Here is a 17,861-nt window from a genome sequence, read left to right as displayed (position 1 = left end):
AATAGCATCTCCCAAAACTGCTGTCCACCCAGAACCCCCCAATTTTTCCTTATTTGGAATAAAATGAAGAAAAAAGAAGACCCTTTGCAGATATAACTAGTTAAGGCTCGCAAGGTGAGATCATCTTGGATTTAGGGCGGGCCTGTGGGCCACTGACAGGTGTCCTCATAAGAAGAGGAGAGGACACACAGAGACACAGAGAAGCAGGGTGTGGCCATGGGGCACAGGTGGGGGCGAGGTAGCCCCAGGCTGCGGACCACCCTGGATGGCGTGGGGCCAGCGGAAGCTAGGAAGAGGCCAGGAGGATCCTGCCAAGCCTTCGGAGAGGCACAGCTCTGAGGACACCGCGGCTCAGATGTCTAGCCTCCAGCAGTGAGAGAATACATTTCTGTTGTCTCCAGCTGCCAGGTTTGTGGTTATCTGAGAGGCGGTCCCAGGAAAGGGATACCTCTGGCTTTGAGGAGCTTCCTCCGGGGGGACAGGACCGTCAGCCTTCTGGGTCCGCCTGAACGAGATGCAATCCCTGCAGGTCCCTCAGATTTCCTTGCTCTGCCAGCTCCCTGTGACCCCTCCACACTGTCACCCAGACAACACCATGCAGGGCTGGCTTCCTACGGGGCTGAGGGGCTGCCCCACAAACTGGGAGACGGGGGCCGGGGAGGAGGGGGCAGGGCTGTCATCAGAGGGGAGGAAAGGGCAGCACAGAGCGGGAGGGGTTTAGGGCGTCCTTGCCCCCCAGCCTCCCTTCCACCGACTGCTCCGAGGTACCCCCTCTCCTTGAGGACATTCCAGACAAGCCCAGACCCCCAGGAATGTGCCGACAGGCCTCGGCCCTTCCTCCCCCCATTCTGCCCAGACAGAGCCTCAGCATTCCCGTCCTGGTCTCAGGCTCTGAATTTAGCAAAACCCTGGGAAGAAGGGTGGCAGAACTCGAGCAAGTTAACTAACGAATGTCTCTGTACCTCAGTTTCCCCTCTGTAAAATGGGAAAATGAACAGTTTCTCCCTCATTCAATCAGTAAGAAATAAGTCAACACATGTAAAGCACAGGATGGAATCAGGTGCAAGATAATGGCCGATGATGTTAACTGTTACAGGGCATAAGGAGATTTTGATCTTGATACCAAATACTATTAAGAATTCTCTATTAAGTGCCACTCCTTCAGGAACAAGATATAAGTATCTTACTTTAAAGAGATCAGCCAAAAAAAGGGGAAAAAACAGAAAATAGAAAAAATTAAAAAATGGCATGTGGGGAAGGCTCGTTTGTGGAAACAGGCCCAAGAGAGCAAATATTGTTTGTGCTCTGTCTCAGTTCATAAATAATTTTTAAAAATTTCCAATTACCATAAGAGAGAAAACAAACTTCCTGCTCCTCTTCCCAAAGGCAAAGGGCGCCCGGCTGGCCTGGCGGGGGACCTGCTGCGGCCTCCCCTCCTCGCAGCTGCGGCGGGGCTGCCATCTTGAGGCCACACGCTGGGCACCGGGCTGAGCTCCTGCCGCCCACCGTCACACGCGCCCCCTCGACAGCCCTTGGGATGGATTAAAACATTTTACGGATGCGGAAACTGTTTCACAGAAAGAAGCTAAGAAATCGCCAAGGTCACACAGGCGGACAGCGCAGCACCTGGGCTTTGAACCCCCCAAACCCTGACTTTGAGGTTCACAGCGTCCTTCTTCCCTAGAGTGGGGGGCAGTCTGAGTTTGGCCCCCAAACTGCTTCCTGCAATGATGGAGAAGTGCTGATGGAGACGAGTGTAAGGCGCTGATGCCCCCACAGAAGTGACCCATGTCCTCTGACTGCGAGGAGCTCTGAAAGGAGGGCTCCATACTCTGCAGCCCTCATCCGCTGACTTGTCCTGGCCACGAGGGGCTAAACACACCCACACACACCCCAACACATACTCACACCCCCCCCAACACACACACACACACACACGGCCCTTAGCATCTGAAGCAGGCTCCTGGTGCATCCACAGGCAGCTAGAAAGCCCACGCTTTCGAATGAGTGTGGGGCCCACGGCAGTCAGCCAGGAGGCCATGTGGGGCGGGGCTCAAACAGGAGGACTTCCACAGCCTCCTGTGTTGGGGAGTCGGGGCCCCTGTAAACTCGGCGCGCAGCGTCCTCGTCCCTGGCGGAAGGCCCTCCCTGTTTCGTCTCTGCTCGTCCTCGTGGGGCAGGTTCCCCCTCGCCTGGCCTGGGAAGGATGTGTGTGGTGTGCTGGGAAGGTGGGAAGGGCAGTGGTTTTTCTGAGCAATGAGAAAGGACATTTTCCCATGGGTAATCAGAAAGGAAGCACGCCCGTAATGTTAGCAAACCCTTTAGAGTTCCTGGGATAAAAGACATTACATAAGCCTGGTCACTACTGTGGCTGGAAGGAGGGGCCAGCGCAGGGAGGGTTCTGGGGGCTGAGCGGGGACTCCAGGGTCTCTGCCACCTTCCTGTCCTGGCAGGTGACCCCTTGGCCCGACTACCCACTGGCTTGCGGGCCACCGTCAGGTGGATGAGCAGACCGAGGACCAAGCGTTTCCCCTGCGGGCCTGTTCTTAAACTGAATCATGTGCATTTGGGGTGGGACAGAGCATATGGAAGCGCCTTGAGGCTCGGGAGGGAAGGGCTCCCGCTCTCCCGTCCTGTGCCTTTCTGCACAGGACGCATTACGGAATCGGCAGGTACCTCGATGACCTGAACACTTACATGTCGCTGATTCTGGCATGATTTTGCTGGACTGTTTATAATCTTTCTTACCAGTTTGTATGAATGTGATACCTGGACTTGGAAAAAGTATTCGTGTTGACAGCATGTATTCCTCCCATCCAGGAATGTAGTGCAGTTGCACCTTTACTATAGCTAAACATTTATTAAAGCTCGCTGGGGGTCTTGGATAAGTCACCCAACCTCTCTGAGCCTCAGTTTCCTCATGTGCTGAACAAGAGACTGCAGAAGATGAGAGGCCTTTTCTAGCTCTAACATTTAAGGGGTTCTGTATTCAAAATATCATCTTGAAAAAACAAGTGCTTTTCTTAGTGTTGACAAAGTTTCTGTCTCTGAAACCTTGAAGTCATCGTTAAATTACTGGTTTTGGAAAAGAGGCAGTTATTGAAAAAGATGAGGAGCTGGCATCTCCTGGTCTGGCCCTGCTCCTTCCAGGGGGATCTTACTCAGCCACGGGAATTACTATCAGTCACCCCAAAGTACCGTGACTATTGTTGCTTCCGCCTTGGCACGATCTCCTAACAGCACAGGATGTTCTCCACGTCCCCATTTACCCAGCTCGCCAATCCACCCTGCAGACACCAGCTTAGATGGCACCTCTCTGGGGAAGCCTTCTCCAACCTTCCCATCTGGCGCAGTCCTATTTTACCACTTCCCCGACTTTTATGTGCTCATTTGTTAATTTTTTAGAAAGAAACTTTTTTTAGATTTTAAGATACCCGGAGGTACAAATTCTATGCTAGTCCCCCTTACATTCCATTCCTAACAAAGCACCTGGCCCATTCTAGATGCCGAAGAAATACTTGTTGCTGTGTAGAATTTTAGGCTCTGAGCAGTTCTTGAGCATCAGCGGTTCAGTTCCTCTGCGGACACCTTCACGGCTCTGATCACCCGTCGGCCCTTCTGAGAGCCGCTGCCCAAAGGGCTGCTCCGTGAGTCCCCGGGGCTCCCCTGGAACCCGACAGGTGTTTGGGTACTTACCATATAACTGGCTGAGAAACATGTGATTGTCACTTCCTGAGACGGAGAGGCGAGTAATGTATGCAGGGCCCTGGAACCATGGGTGGCCCCCCTGCCACCTTTGTGGAGATGACTCAGATCGGAGGCAGTGGCCTCAGAAGGGCTCTGCTCCAAGAAGACCTCGTGAGAGAGGAAAAGCCTCATTCACCTCCTTCTGTGTAAGTCCGAGACCGAGCTCCCCAAACCCTAAAGGGTAGGACTGCCTAAATCCAAACCCTGAGGAAGGAGACCCATCTATACATTTTCACTTCAGAGTTCTTAAAAGAAGAGCCCAGAGAAGGCCAGGGATAAACATCTGCGCACAAAGTGTCTTTCATATTCATAGTCTCTATAAACACCAGCCCATGAGGAACCCCTCCCTGCTGCCTCTTAGCTACTAGCTGATTTTGACTGGGCTTTTCGCTCTCCAAGTATAAGCAGTTTCATTTGTGGATTGGGGAAAGGCATACTCATTTGGGGGGTTTTGCTGAGAACGAACCCACTCCCTTTCCTTTCTCATGGCCAGGTTATCACGGAAGGGGTCTGGGAGTCTTTTTAAATTTGCCCCTGGTCCTGGGTTGGACAAAGGCAGGAGGTGAAGGTATAGTTCTGGTTAAAAGCCAAAGTCTTTGATGAGGTTTGAGAAGCCTCTTCTTCTCGTGGATTGGAGGGGTTGGAGACGACTCCACGGGGCTTTAGAGCAAGTTGCTGCTCTCAACATGCTTTGATGTCTCAAGGAAGAAAACCTAACTCTCTGAGTCTCCTCAGTTGTAAAAATCGGGATAACAATACACCGTTCTCAAGATCCTCGAGCTAGCACAAGTGCTAACTGTGAGGGGCCTGGCTGAGTCACTGCTCGGGAGCTGAGAACCAGTCCTATGCTGTTTTCTAGGCTGCCGGGTCCTGCCCTCTGAGGCTGCACCCCCACTGCTCACCCGGTAAACGTAGAGGTGCAGCTGGAATGCTCCCCATCTTCTGCCGGTCAGAGAACCTGCTCACATAAGCAGGTGTACCGTGCGGTGAGGGGACAGGGGGTCTGGGTCAGCAAGGGCTGCCTTGGGCCCTGGGGTTATTTGAACTGTCAGCCTGTGTGTGCCCAGCTGTGAGGTTGGGGTGAAACAATGTCTGCCTCACTGGATGATGGCATGAGATGAGGGAACGCACAGCACCTTCTAGCCCTCACTCCGTAAAGGTTGCCTGTTCATCTTGTAGGTGATGAGCTCAGCTTCTCCTCTCTGAAACTTGATCACATTGCCTGCACGTCTTCTCAGCATGATATGGTCACACTGCCATGTGTTAAAATTAGTAGCTGACATGAGACTCTGGACAAAATTGTGTGCCCCTTGAGGACAAAGACTGCTTGTTTCAGCCACGAGTTCCTGACAGCCAGTGGGTACCCAGGAGAGGCCCCACAGCCACTGTTGAATCACACTGGAATGATGAACGAAAACAGAAAACTCCTCCTGCCAAACAGGACCAGCTCGAGAGGAGCTCTGTCCCCCAGACAACAGCAAAAACAGCGAGAAGCACATCAAATTTAACTGTCCCCCTGTTAGGTAGAAAGATAGACACCAGCAGCAGGCAAAGGGAAGATAAGGTTCAAAGAGAAAGCCCCCCAAACTCTGCCCAGGGAGGGGGTTCCATGTGGAGACAGCAAAGGCTTTGCAGGGACGTGACATCCTCCTGAACCAGATCCCAGTGGGTGGAACTACGAACGGCTCCCCTCACACCTGAGCGTGGGGAAAGGACATGCGCACCGAGCAGGATCTCCATGGGCACCTGTAAACCCAGTGACCCCACCTGTCAGTCAAAGAGGCACCTCCCAGCCAGAATGCAGCATGTAAGCCCCCCACCTAACAGATGGAGGCCTGTGTCCCCTGGACTCTGGCGCTCTCCTCCCGGGAGTGCATTCAAATTAAACTTTCCCTCTGCTTCACTGTGGTGTCTCTGCCTTCCTGTTCTTTGTTGCGGCGACAAGATCGAGGAGAAACACCTGCCCTGTAGCAACCCTGACAGTGGGTACTTAGGAAACTGGTGGAGAGTGGAAGTGATGGAATCATGCAAGTAAAAATTCTGTTCAACAGAAGAAATCATTTAGAAAAATACTGATGTGTTGGAACGGAAGGACTTAGGTCCTAGAGCTGAGGATCTGACCCGAGTGTTTGGACAGCACAGGGTGGATGGACGGGGCAATTTCCCAGGTTCACCAGGAAAGGGACTCAGTGTCGCTCAGCTGCTGACAGAGAGTTTAACCTTTCCAATCCAACTTTATTTACTCTCCCCCAGCTAAAGACCAGGCAGTTTACACGTTGTGTATGTAGAATAAATATTAATTGGTGGGTCACTCGCAGCTAATATTTATTCATCCCCTTTGTTTGTTTATAGGACGTGTGCAGACAGGCAACCCAAGGACAGTTCCGGGATGGGTGAGACCAGGTGAGGGGAGAAGAGAATGGAAATTAAACATCTGCAGATTTCCACTGAGACCGCTTCTTCCTTATCTATGAAACTTTATCTCCATTATTGCCCAAGAGGCTATTGTGCAAATGCCTCACACCTGAAAGACCAGTTGGATGGAAACTGGTATGAGGTCGCAGGTATGCGGGCAGATATGGGAGCACTTTTCCATGAAACAAAAGCAGACTGCACCTCCCCAACCGTAGGGCTGCCTTAGGAGACCGGACCCCTGCCCCAGCACCTGGCATGAGCAGGTGCAGGTGTGGTGCGGGAGACAGGGGGTGGCCCCTATCCTAAGTGAGAGCCTGCTTGGGGGGCCGGCAGACCTAAGCGATACAGCGTGTCCTGGTGCAACCCCAGCTCCTTGCCAACAGTGACGGGCCATGTACAAGTTTCGGTGAAAATGATATGCTTGAAAATTAACGTTAGTGTCTATTATTTGCCAGAAGGCCGGGGTGTTAGCGGGGACGATTCTAGGCCATATGCTCCAGGTAGTCCACAGACATGTCCATGCCTGCGTTCTGCTTTGCACTCATGGAGAACATCAGGCAAGATGCTTTACCTTTCAAATTTGGGAGGAGGCAGGTGGTTTCCCAGCTGGTAAAATGAGGGGATTGGTGTACCTTATCCTTGAGGCAGTGATCCTTAACATTCAGGAGATCATAGACAACTTTGAGAATTTGATGAAAATGGGTGACTTTACCTCCAGAAGAACATGCATACCTTAGACTTGTAGCAGACATTTTCAGGGAGCTTATGGGTCCCTTGAAACCACCCATAGGCCATGGGGCCCTGCTCTAAGGGTTCCTTCTTAATTTTTGGGGCCTTTGAATTCATACCCAAAGGAGGTGAACTCCAGGGCACTGTTTCTGCCCTCACACACATTAATTTTAAGTTCCATATTCCAGAGTATTAACTAAAAAATGTTTTTAAAAAAATCTGTTATTCCCCAACTTTTAACCCATACAGAATTATAAAATTCTAATCAACAACTTAAATTACATTAGCCTTAGTTTCCTTGCTATATGTTTGTAAATAGAATTAAATTTTCATAATGAATCAAACTTTCTCCTTGCATTATGACTTCAAAGATATTTCCCCAGGAGAAAAAAAAAATCTTAACCCCAGATCGTGGATATAGACAAAGAAAGTCATCGCATTTTGATAAGAAGTCATACGTTATTAGTTCTTTGGCCTGATCTGGGTTGAGGAACCATCCTGATGGGACCAGCACTTTAGAGAATGTGAGGAAATGAAATGCAGGATGGCCTACTTTGCAGAAGCCCCGTGTTGACACAATCACAGATTTCCCTTTAAAACTCTGCTTCGTGAACTGGAGCACTTGAAGGATTGGTCCGGCAGGTCGGAAAGGACACAAGCAGGTGGAGGTGAGACGTGACAACAGTAGGAGGTTCCAACAGACGGGGAAAATGTAAAGAAAATATCCCATCATAGCATGACTACAATCCCCATTTGGAGGAAGTATTAGATATCTTAGCAGCTTCCAGATCACATCCTCTTTTCTTGTTAAACGTTTGTTCAGTCTTACTCCTTCATGACTTTGCAAATCCAGGTCTACATCAGGCCCCACTGTTCTTCCTGCAGATGCTTCCTTCCACCGTCTCTTGGCAGAAGTGTCAGAGCCAGGAGCAAAAATATCTACACGTACCTCCTCCTCCCGCGGCAGCGTCTGAAATCCCATTAGATTCAGTTCCTTGGGCCCACGTGCTCAGTGCCCACTGGGTCCCACTTCATACTGTCAGTATTTCTGGACTGGTTAAGGCTTTAATGGGATTATAGTCATGAATGCCATGGGAACAGGGTCTGAGTCCCATTTCTCAGAGCTAGCTGAGGCTGGGGCATCCAGGGAACTGGAGACAGGCCGGGCTGGGATTTATATCAGGGAGGGAGGGAGCCGCAAGACGCAAGCGAGAACGCTGCTGCTGAGACGGGGTGTGCGGGGCAGGGGGGCCTCTGCAGCAGGGACGGTGTTTAAAGAGCCAGTGGAAAATGCACAGGGCACAAGCCTCCTTCTTTTCCACTTCGCCCCATGTAATTCCAGTCGGTTACCAAGAAATGACATAGACCACTACGGTCTCAGTATGGCGGTTGTTTCACTTGGAAACCTTTGCACATGGTAGGCAGGAAAAATATTTGTGGAAAGAATGAAATTATCACCAACACCCCTGAGCCATATGACAAGGTAAAATTCCTCTCGTTAAAATGCAGTTCCCAAGCCGAGGCCCGGAGAGCGGCCTTTCACGGCTAACGGTGTGGCCGTCTGTCTGGAGAAAGCGCTGGGAAGGCCATTCTCTGTAATTCTGCGTCCCACGTTTCTTCCTCGTCATGGAACCTGCGTGTACCATTCTGTTTCTGTTGCTTTTCATTGGGACCGTGTTGATAGCAGATCTTCTCAACGACTCATCCTGTCACTGGCATTTGCTGAACATCAGGCAGGTGCCGGGCATGGGGGAAAGGGGCCGGCGGTGCCTTGTCTGCATCAGGAGCACGTCGACAGTGTTCCTGTCGCTCAGAGGGGGCGACTCAAGTTCAGGGAACCCGGGTCACCCGGCTGGAAAGCCGTGAGCGGGCTCCCAGTCCAGGCTGCGGGCTTCTGAGTCCGGACTCTCGAGCCCTGTGTTGAACCGCCTGTGCTCCGCGGTGGGGGCACCCAGGCAAGCTTGCTGGCGGTGAGAAGCAGCTCCCCGCAGAAAGTGCAAATTGCAGCAGAGGTTAAGGCTCCCGGGGAGTAACGAGCAGACCGGAGGCCGGTGCCCCGTCACTCCACTTGGTCTGGAAGTGGAGAGCTTTGACTCTAGGAAAGCTGAGCCCAGCAGAGCCCGCTGCTCATCAAACTACAAGGTGCCCGGGCACGGTGGGTGCTGTCTTCACGATCTGCTCAGAGGTGCGGGTGACAGAGCAGCTCTCAGGTCTGACAGTGGCCGGGAACCACGCGATCTCTCTCCCACCCCTTCCCAGTCCCAGGGGACCCTGCAAACCCAGCCGGCTGGTTGGGTCCTGCTTTCCTGACAGTGCGGTGCCCTTTCCCTGGGAGCGGCTCCTGCGCTCACCGCCTCATCCTGCTAAGCCAGCTGGAACCACCTTGCACAGCCCTGCTCCCCCCGTCCAGCAGTAACGGCCAGGCCGGGCCTGTGCCTTAACCAAACCCGCCTGGGCCGCCCTGGGCCGCCCGTCCTCCTGTGAAGCAGGTCACGTGGCTTCCTGAGTCCCGAGCATCCCAGAGCTGGAAGGTGAATGCGGCCAGTCAGCACCTGCCCTGTGACTGGCTCTGTGAACGTAGCCTCGGCTCACCTTCATCACACGCTGCAGACATGGTCAGAACACCCCTGATTTCCCTGCTGGGAGGCTGGGGCTCAGCCGGGTGAAGCACACGCCCAGGGTCAGCGCAGACGACATCAAAGCTGAGCCTGAAGCCGGCCGGCCTCGTGTGGGGTGGACACTTCCCGGAGACTCCTGGCCGCCCGCCTCCCGCGGCTCCCGCGTCAGTGTCTTCCCGGCAGGCGCTCACCCGGCAAGCACCTCCCTCTCTGGCCCTCCTCCCGCTGCAGCCTGACTCTGCCCGTGACACTGGGAACACCTGGTTTTGCAGTTGTCTCCTGCAGCCTTCACCTGAGGCCGATCCACCTTGGCTAAGGTCCCTGCACTGTTCTCTGAAATTTCAAAACTTTGCCCACAGATCTTTCAAGAGCCGGCGCTGTTCCCCACCCACGGGGCCATCTTCCAGAACGCAGAGAGCGTGGGCTCCGGAATTAGATGGGTGGGACCCAAAGTCAGCACCTGGTCACTGCGTGACCCGGGCAAGTCACTGAACCCCTCTGAACCTTAGTTTGCTAGTATTTACCTCCTGGGTAACTGTGAAAATTGGTGACACTATTTATAACAGGCTTAACAGGGAGGGGACATAGCAGATTCTTGGTAACCCGGAGCTGTCTTTATAGCTTCCACCACCTTAGCGGTGGTGCCTCTGTCTGTGCCTGTCCCTCTCTGCAGGGTGGAAACAGTCTGAGCGCCCTGACTCTTTGATCCATTTTGCAAAAGCTTTATAAGATCCTGTCCCCAGTTACTGTAACAGACTGAGAGCTCCCTTGGCGGCTGACGAAGGAAAACCCTGACCCCCCAGGCAGAACCCCACAGCCGTCCCATCAGCACACAAGGCTCTTTTTCTCCAGAGCTCCTTGTCCTGGGAAAACATTTACTTCTACACTTTTCCTCTTCTGTTTAAGCTTCAGACACTGAGGCCCTCCCTGAGCTGTTCCAGGAGAGCAATGCTCTTCCTGCTTCTCATCAAACTTGTGGTGAGTCTGGGGTGTTGTTGGTCACCCAGGATGGGTCAGCTCACAGAGGTCAGCTTCTCTGGCATGTTATGGGCCGCCTCCAGTAACCTTCTTTTGACCCCATTAACAACTCACCTAATTATGCTGGCTGGTTAGGGATTCATTGATATTTATTGAGCACCTATGAGGTGGTAGTTATTATAAACATAGAAAATATAACAAGGCCTGATGGAGAAGCGCGGGGGCCGTTGCTGAGTAATATGAGTGTGTTCCTAGAGGCACAAAGTCCTGTGACGTGCCAAAGAGGAGAAGGAGCTCCAGCCTTGTGAGCTGGGGACAGGACACCTTGATAGAATAATAAAAATACACATTTGCTTAGATGTTCCCCAAGCCCAGGAATGTGCTGTCCTCAAACCCTCACGGCAATTTTCTGAGATGGAAATTATTATCACTCCCCTTTTTGGAGGAGAAACCGAGGCCTGGAGAAGCTAAGGGCATGTCTGTGGCCCGGTGTCCGAGCACACGTGGATGAACCTGCACCTGTCAGCAGGCTCTGCCGCCTCCGCCTCGTCTTGCCTGGCTTTGCGCTCAAGGCTTTACGTGTTTGTGTCATTTAATCCCCACCCCAACCCTAAAGGGAGATTATGTAAGAAAAGTTAGTCCCCGGTCATGGGGCCATTTGGCCCTTAAGTGCAGCGATGACACTTGAGCCCGGCCTTTCGGGTGGAGCGGGATCTGGGCAGAGGAGAAGGGCATTAGGGCTCGAGTGTGGTCTGGGTGAGGGACGCGGCACGCCGTCACAAAGCCGACGGAGAGCAGTGCTGCCTGGGCTCAGAGTGCACAGAGCAACTTCACAGTCTTCCTGTCATTACAGACACGGGCCTGCGCAGCCCTGCTAACCCAGAACCCCTGGGGCCAAGGGTCTGCACCACTGAGAAGAGCCTCAGAAGGTTCCAGTGCCCACAGTCCTTTACCACCAATCAGTGTGGGGCCAGTTCTCAGGGGCTCTGGAAGAGGAGGGGAGGCTGAAGGGCACGCTCCCTGCACCGGTCCTAATCCGCCCTCATGGTGTAGCTGCAACCTCAGACCATGGCTGAGACCTGGTCACTGGGGACACACCACTGGGATAGCAGAGCCCTCTCCTCAGGCACGAAGGTGCCTGGGCTGTGACCATAATCATGCCACAGTCAGGAGAAGGGGAGCTGGAAAGAGCAAGGGAAGGCAGAGCAGAGCCGGGGCCCCAAGAGCAAGAAGAGTGGTGACTTACAGTCAGGATGAAGGACACAGACACGGGCCCTGTGAGTGCACACTAGTCTGCGAGCTCCGTAAGGCAGGGACTGTGTTTGATTTTACTCACCAGGTCAGGGGACCCTGGTGTACCGCCAGGATGGAGGCATGCATTTCCCGGCTGCCCAGCGTGTCCGCTGCCCACAGCTCACAGCCACAGCCTTGCCCTCGGGGGGAGAGAGCCCCTTGCCTGGAGTCCTGTGCCCTCTGCGGTCGCAGCCCACAGGCCGGCCGGCCCAGCGGTGCGGAGGGCGGCCCCTTTCCCCGGTCAGGACAGCTCTGGCGGGCCGCCCTCCGCTCCAGAGACGCTGGTTGGGACTACCTCCCAGTTCAGCTCCTCCCGCCAGCCGGGCTTCCCTCTTACACACTGCAGATGTCATTCCCCAGAGCACTTCTCAGTGCACCTGCTAGCAATCTGCCCTTCACAGTCTGTTTCCTGGGGAGCTCAGGCTAAGATGCTCATTGTGGGTTCAAATAACACTTGTGCAAAGCTGAATGAACTCTACAGAGAGGTAAAGCTGCCGGCAAGTCAATTCCATTTTATAGAAACACCCCTCAGGGGAGCAGTGATGGAGGCCGTGGCTCCACAGTATCATAGTTAAACATCTCATACGACGTAAGAGCACCTCCAGTTAACGATGCTGGCGTAAAGTGCTGCTTCTTGGGATGACGGACTTTTAAATGATTACTGCAGGGCACACTGGACAAAAAAGCACAAAGTGACCATAGTCCCATCATCCATCAACTAACTATAAAAATCCTTTAAAAGTAACGGTGCTTTGCCACATGTAAAATCCGGTAGGCAAAGAATTTTCGAATGGACATTAAGTTCTCATTAATTCTCACCTGACCAAATTATCCGAAGGAGAGAGTGTGGCCTGCGCATCCCTTGGGTCCATCAGGCAGGCTGAAATCACATTAGCATGAGTGGATCAGGAATACGTGAATTAGATTACCGCTGGCTGCTGCGTGTGATCATTAAGACCAGCATCCTGGCTGGCGGAGAATGCGTGCTTCGCAGCCCAGACACCACTGAGCTCCTGCTCCTTGCAAGTCTTCAATATTCTGTGTAATAAGCAGTATGTGGCCTCTTGGTTGAGATTCTGCCCACCCCATATATCATGTTCTCTTCAGAGGCAATCATTCGTACCTCAGGAAAGGTCTCGTGTGTGCCAGTGGGTGGTTTCTGATTGGAGCCCAGAATGACATGCGCAAGATGGAGAAAAAGAGGCTCCTCTCCCTGCTACTCTCAGTCCATCTCAAAGACTCTAAACCAGGTCTTCCGTTTGTCACTGTCACTCGGGCTGAGTGGGCAGGGGCCTGCCTGGGAATGGCCGGTGTGTAGTCTTTAAAGATTCCAGGACACTTATCCCAGGGGAGCCTGCCGCCAAGGCTTGTCAGAGCGTCTGCCACCCAGGCATCGGGCTAAGTCTCTTCGTTCCGGGCACTCTGCATTCACTGTCTTGAGTCTCCATGAAAGCCAGATGTGTAGACGATATAATTATTTATGTTTATTTACAGATGACAAATTCTGAGCAGCAAATAGATGAACCAAACTGCACAGTGATGAAGAGAGAAGACCCGGGTGGGATTCAATCCCAGGAATAGACTGACAGGCTCCACGGGACATTCTGCTCCTTAGTTTTTGTGATTTCAGCTTGATGAAAGCAGAGTAGAAGCAGGACCCCAAAGGGAGAGTGAAGCTTTTGAACCGCCAGTTATCCTGGAGAAGTCAGCTAATTCCCGGCACCCTTGGTGACACCCTGGTGTAGGAGCCCACTCAGATCAGAGGGTAAAAAAAATCCAGAATGCTGTCAGGCCATCTATTCTCCATAAAAAAAATAGGTTAGATTGAAAGAAAAAAAGAAGCTCCATAAAAAGAGTCCGTGAGGAAAATTGTCTGCCTTAAACTCAGCTGCAGATGGAGAGGGGGAAAAAAATAATTGTACCCTGAGAGTTTTTAACTGAAAATTGGCTCTCCTGGGGGTTTCGTACCAAATTCATATTAACTATTTAATTAAAAATCTGCATGCTGACATTTTATACCCAGGTGGAGCCCCACCGGTAGCTCCTGCCATCTGACTACAGTGGATTCTTTAGGGAAGAATATAGTTTCAGCGGGACATCGGTCTCATAACACTCATTCCAACAAGAATCCACCCAAAGCATGGAGAAAACAAGGTGCCGTGAGTGACAGCCACTGGGAAAGAGCACACGGCAGAATCAGAGCCCCGGGGGGCTTCACACACGGGGTTTACCAGCTGTGACATAGAAAGTGTGTGTATTTAATTAAATATGGAAGATGTGTGAAAAGTATGTACAAGGAATAAGAGACTGTAGACATGACAAGGGAGAACTTGTGTGAGAAGAACGTGTGATCCTTGAAACTTAAAAGCTCCCTGGGCAAGCTGGGTGGCAGGTTACGGGTGGCTGAGAGGGTACGTTTATCTATGAGCGGTCCGTCTGCAGGAATGAGCCAGGACCCAGCAGACACCCAGTGAGCCGGAAAGCAGATGTTTGAGCAGTGGGCGGCTAGATGATGCGTGAGGTCCTGTCAGAGACCCGGAGTGAAACGGAGCAGAGGCAACCCTTTTTAAGAAGGATGATTGCCTGCACCCCCAGTTTCGGAAACCGCAATGCAATCTGGGTGAGTCGTAGCGTTTGCTGTTGCCTGGGCACCACCAGCCTCAGGTTCTCCCAGTGTCATGCTGCCTGGATGCCCCCCTCGTGCCCCTCGTCTCCTGTGGGCTGGCATTTGGGAGGCTGTCCCTCTTTGCCCTCTCCCCGTCCCCACACAAGACTGCGTTTCGTCGCCAGCCAGGGTCTTGCTGGCCTCACACATGCACCGGGTCTGGGTTGTCAGGGTGGGCTCATCCCCAACTCTCTTCTCACAGATGCCACCCACTCCCTTGGCTTGGCAGTCCTTAAATGATGATCTCCAGCTCACGTCTTTCTTCTCTCCTCGGTTCTTGACTGGGATTCCAGTGGTCCGTCGTGCATCTCTGCTTGGCTGTCCAGTTCAGACTAAACTCATATTTCCACCATTTCCTCACTCGTTCCTATTGCTCTTCGCATTTCTTTCCTTGGGGATCCCACCACTGTCTCCCCACTGCTCCAGTGCAGCCACCTGTGGCTTACCGTCCCGCTCACATCCCACAGGCAACCAGTTCATTGCCCGTGGGTCCTGGCCTCCGTCCATGCCCTTCCTCACTGTGGCCACTTGGTTCGCCAACCTGACCTCCGTCGTTTCCGCCAACTCCTGCTTCCCAGCTCTCCTCTGTCCCGTCTTCCAGACTGTATAGGTAGAACGGTTCTAAAGCCCTGCTCACATCTCCCTTGATGTTTTCTAAATAAATTATCAACCTCTCAGCATAGTCTGCAAGTCCCCTTCATGACTGGGCCCCATGGTTCATGCCCTGGCCACACCGTGGAGTCTCCTGGGTGATTTAAAAAGTGCCAGTGTGGAGGGTTTAGGAGGACGGGCCTCAGACCCTTAGTCTCCGGTGACTGAATGTCACTGATTTATTGGCCTCCACGTGCTGACTGCCTGTGTTTGGTCAAATGGCATGAGAGGTGCTTTATGGGAACTGCCTTGATGCCCGTGAGATCCCACTTCAGAAATGACCAAACAGGCTCTGGGATGCTGAGTGCCCTCCCTGAGATGGCGCCTGTTAAGCGCTGGTCTCTACCTGCACAGCGTGTACAACGTGCATGTTCACATCCTGTCTCTGGAAGCGAGGTGTGATCGACAAACCGGTCTGTCCGTATGGCTTTTCTTCCTGGAGCAGATTCGGGATGCGTGGAAATCTGTGTGCAGGATGCCCACGGGCAGGTTGTATAGACCTGCTCTGCCAGCTCCCCAGCCACGTCCTCACTGGCTCACCCCGACCCCCTTAGCCTGATGTCTGCAGGGCACCGAGCTCCACCCCAGGTGAGCGTGGAGCCCGTCCTGCCCCAGGGGAGCCTCAGCTGTGGCTGGATGGCAGCCTCGGGGACCCTGAGCCAGAGGCACCCGGCTCACAGGGTCTGATTCTTGACCCACAGAAACTGTGAGATTGTGTTTGTTGTTTTCAGATGCTACATTTTGGTGTAATTTGTCCCACAGCAAAAAATAACAAATACTGGCTGCGTACCCTCGAGCCATGTTTGAATTCGGTACACTCATTTCCTCATCTGTAAAACTGGGAAGAACACCGCAGGCTCCCGGGGCTGATGTGAACTCCAATGAGAAGATGCAAATGAAGGCTGCTTATAGGCATAAAGTGGGACATAAAGTAAGATATCCACTCGAGGAGAGTTCACAGCTAGAAGCCTTTGCAGTCTTATTTGTTTAATGCCCTGTGTTATGGGCTCCTAGAATTGAGGAGCTAGAGGTGTGTGCTGGCTTCATTGTATCTGCTGGGATGATGCCATAGTGCCCAGCTGTGCATTTAATTAATTTAACATTCAAAGGCTATAAACACCTCCCTTTTTTCATTTGTCAGCGGCTAATTAACTCCCATAGTAAAAATCCCAGCATCCACAGCGGGTGTTTTAGTTCCCTCTTTGTGTATAACCCAAGGACTGCTTCCTCAGAGGAATTCAGGAAGGGAGGGGGGAGAACCGTCCTGTCTTCAGAGCCTTGCCTGCCTCTCCCTGGACCCTGGGTCGCGGAGCAGGTGGAATGACTGTGATCAGAAATGCTGGCTCCTGAGAGTTGGAAACCCCGTCCATGTGGGCTCAGAGCCACGGAGCTCACCCACTGCTGGCGACGGAGCCTGCGAAGCCCCATGTGCAGCTCAGGGCCCAGCAGGCTGGATGCCTCTGGCCCAGGGTGTCTCCTGAGGCTGCGGCCAAACTGTAGCCGAGGCTCACCTGGGGCAGGACGGGCCCCACGCTCACTCTGGGCTGAACTTGGTGCCCTGCGGGCATGAGGCTAGGGAGGTCCGGGCAAGCCAGTGAGGACGTGCAGGGCATGCCGGCAGAGCGGGTCTTTACCACCTGCACCTGAGCATCTTGGTCTTCAGAGGAGAGGATAACCGGGACGAGGCCCAAGGCAGACAACGTTCACCCTGCTCTGGTATGTGGAAGCAACAGGGAGATGCACTACCTGGACAGAACTGCTGAAACAGTACACTGGTTCCCATCTTGTTATTACCTCACTGCATTAAAAATAATAATAATTCCTTCAATATTTTGGGGCACCTGTTGTTTGCAAAACATTGCTTAAAGTTGTGGGACATTAAATGTTGGAGAAAAGACCCTGGTCCAGAGGAGAAAATAATAATAGCACCACCATCCCAGCACAGGCACTGAGCACTAGGCATTGCGTTAAGGTTGTTTCTTCACTGCCGCAAGAACTTCGATAGGAAGACAAATCATTTCTATCAAAAATGAGGACTAAGGCTCAGGAAGGCAGCAATTTTTTCCAAGGTTATACACTAAAGCATGTCTTGGCCAGGAGTGGAGTGAGCCAAGTGTCCCCAGAGCCGCCTCTGTGCCTCCCCCCACCCCGGCCCACCCTTCCTTTGGTTGTTGATAGCATCCAGGGACATGTATGAAACACTTTGTAGGACTATGAAAGCATCTTCATACATGGTCTTGTTATTTTCATGACAAATCTCTGAAACTGGTGTTGGGTCTGAGAGAACTGGGCTCAGGCCGGCCTAGGGTCAGTCAGCAAAGCTGGGTCAACCCGAGATGCAGTATGAGACCCAGGCCAGAACACAGAGTGGGGCCCTTCAGGCGGGAAGCCCCTCAGGTCAGAGGGCAGGAGCTTCCTGGGGCAGGGAGAGGGCTCCTCGTGGGGGGCAGGAGGGGTCCTCGGGGAAGTGTGTCCCTCCAGGATGAGAAGAGCGGGTAGAGGTGACAGAGGCCCTTTCTGTGAGGGGTGTGTGAGGGTGCCCGTGTTGGGGCAGAGTCCTTGGCTGAGGGTCTGAGGCTCTGGGTGCCGGTCCCCTCTGCCCTCTGCCGAGCCTGCTCCTCCCACGGAGGACAAGGTGCACGCAGCCCACAGCGTTGTGAGTTGAGGGGACTGGGTGGGGTGGTCGGAAAGTGACAAAGCATGTTACAGATAGGAAGCCTTATTACCCCAGTGGCAGACAAGACAGGCTGGAGCATCAGCATCTT

Source organism: Manis pentadactyla, chromosome 19 (genome assembly GCF_030020395.1).
Source record: "Manis pentadactyla isolate mManPen7 chromosome 19, mManPen7.hap1, whole genome shotgun sequence".
Taxonomy (NCBI): domain Eukaryota; kingdom Metazoa; phylum Chordata; class Mammalia; order Pholidota; family Manidae; genus Manis; species Manis pentadactyla.
The sequence above is the reverse complement of the archived record's forward strand: the minus strand, read 5'-3'. Positions refer to the sequence as shown.